Source organism: Cebus imitator, unplaced genomic scaffold (genome assembly GCF_001604975.1).
Source record: "Cebus imitator isolate Cc_AM_T3 unplaced genomic scaffold, Cebus_imitator-1.0 Scaffold232, whole genome shotgun sequence".
NCBI lineage: Eukaryota > Metazoa > Chordata > Mammalia > Primates > Cebidae > Cebus > Cebus imitator.
The window spans coordinates 822,771-825,500 of record NW_016107547.1 but is presented as its reverse complement, the minus strand read 5'-3'; positions in this window follow the sequence as shown (position 1 = coordinate 825,500).

Sequence of the window (2,730 nt, the reverse complement as noted above, 5' to 3'; positions counted from 1 at the left end):
ACCAGACAATATAGCTGCATTTACCCTTAGCCCCAGGTGAGATGAAGGCACAACCCACTCCCTCTGAGTGAAAAGCTGCTCCTGGTTGCTGGGAAGGCTCAATCCTGGATAGTCCTATCCCACATTGGAAAGAAAGAGGAGACATTTCAGTAAGGAATTTCAGTTGCACCCAAAAGCTAAATTGGGAATGCATCATAGAGTGTGAAAAGTAAAACCTCAGTCAAATTATTGATTTATATAGTTGCTGTTGCTTGTTGAATTATCTCCAGTCTTTGAAATATGATTTTGTTATTTCAAAGATGATGATGAAAGATTCGTAGCATTAATAATTTGAATAGTAGAACTGCAGTGCACATAAGTATTATGAAAGGAAAACTTGTATGCCAGAACAACAAAAAGATATTTTTTCATTTTCAATATGGACCCAATTTAAAACATCATGAAGAAAATTAAATCCAGATCCTTCTTTAAAGGATTGTTGTAGCCAAGTGGCCGCTTTTCTCTTTTATTTTCTAGATAAGTGTCTACTTCATGAGAAGTATTTCTATATGCAACAAAAGGTATTTGCCACCACATATTTACCTTTTTACTTGGCTAATATATAATCTAAAGAAATGGGGTTGTCGAGTACAACCTTAGCCAAAAATCAACAGCTTTTTGTTAAATTGGGATAGAAATTGTTTTATTGGCAATATTTCCTAAGGTTATGGAAACATTTCTAATCATGTGTTCATGGAATATGACATCCTGCTATGGCAAAAGTTTTCTCTCGGTGAAATGCATTAAGCTGTCTTCTTAATGGCCTGAGATATACTTAGTAAGTGTCCTCAAAATAGAACTGTTTAAACTAGATCACTGGTTATACCTAGAGAAATGTTTGAGAAAACTATTCCAGTGTTAGTTTTCTTCAGAGCTTTATATAAATAGAGGATGACCAAATAGTCAAAGAAATATTGCCATTCAGTTAGGCAGAACAGGCATTGGTCAACAATATCTGATATGGTTCTTTCCAGTAGGGTTGGAGAAAATGTTATATTCAATGACATTTCCAGCAAACAAAATATTCAGGTTGGAGGCCATAATCTTTGACTTATTTGTCTCCCAGGAGCTCAGTGTTAAAAGTATCTTTAATTTAGATTTTTTAGTGAAGTTTTATTAGGCCTTGGGAATAATGAAGAATGTCACCTTTAAGAACTGATTTGTAGACTCCTTCATCTTGGAACATGAGCCTTTCTGTTACTATTTTAAAAGAAGAAAGTCGATGTTTCCCAAGTGAGGTAGAACATAAGTTAAACAATATCAATGGAAGAGCCTTAGGCCAGAGAAGGTTAAAACTTTCTGTAAGCTTTTCCAATTGATATTTTAAAATTTTATTTTTTCCACAAATTACTGGGGTGCAGGTGGTTTTTGGTTACATGAGGAAGTTCTTTAGTGAAGATTTGTGAGATCCTAGTGCACCCATCACCTGAACAGTATATACTGTACCATATGTGTTGCCTTTTATCTCTTTTCCCCCTCCCACACTTCCCCACAAATCCCTGAAGTCCATTGTATCATTGTTATGCCTTTACATCCTCATAGCTTAGCTCTCACATATCAGTGAGAACATATGATGTTCAGTTTTCCATTCCTGAGTTACTTCACTTAGAATAATAGTCTCTATTCTCATCTAGGTCTTTGTGAATGCTGTTAATTCATTCCTTTTTATGGCTGAGTAGTATTCTATCATATGTATACCATCATTTCTTTATCCACTTGTTGATTAATGGGCATTTGGGTTGGTTCCAAGATTTTGCAATTGTGAATTGTGTGGCTATAAACATGTGTGTGCAAGTATCTGTTAGAATAATGATCTATTTTCCTCTGGGTAGATACCCAGTAGTGGGATGCTGGATGAAATGATAGTTCTACTTTTAGTTCTTTATGGAATCTCTGCACAGTTTTCCATAGCAGCTGTACTAGTTTACACTCCCACCAGCAGTCTAGAAGTGTTCCCTGATAACTGCATCCATGCCAACATCTACTGTGTTTTCATTCTTTGATTATGGTCATTTTTACAGGAGTAAGGTGGTATTGCATTGTGGTTTTGATTTGCATTTCCCTGATCATTAGTGATGTTCAGTATTTTTTTATAGTCTGTTGGCCATTTATGTTTCTTTTGAGAATTGTCTATTCATGTCTTTAGCCCACTTTTTGATGGAATTGATTGTTTTCTTTTTTGTATTGATTTGTTTGAGTTTGTTACGGATTCTGGATATTAGTCCTTTGTCAAATGTATAGATTGTGAGGATTTTCTCCCATTCTGTGGGTTGTCTGTTTACTCTGCTGACTGTTCATTTTGCCATGCAAAGACTCATTAGTTTAATTAGGTCCAGTTATTTATCTTTTTTAAATTATTATTATTGCATTTGCTGTTGGGTTCGTGGTCATGAGACCTTTGCTTAAGCTAATGTCTAGAAGGGTTTTTCCAATTTTATCTTTTACAATTTTTATAGTTTCAGGTCTTAGGTTTAAGTCCTTAATCCATCTTGAGCTAATTTTTGTATAAGGTGAGAGAGGAAGATCCAGTTTTATTCTCCTACATGTGGCTAGCAAATTAGCACCATTTGTTGAAAAGGGTGTCTTTTTCCCACTTTATGTTTGCATTGTTAATGATCAATTGACTGTAAGTGTTTGGGTTAATTTCTGTATTCTCTTTTCTGTTCCATTGGTTTGTGTGCCTTTTTTTTT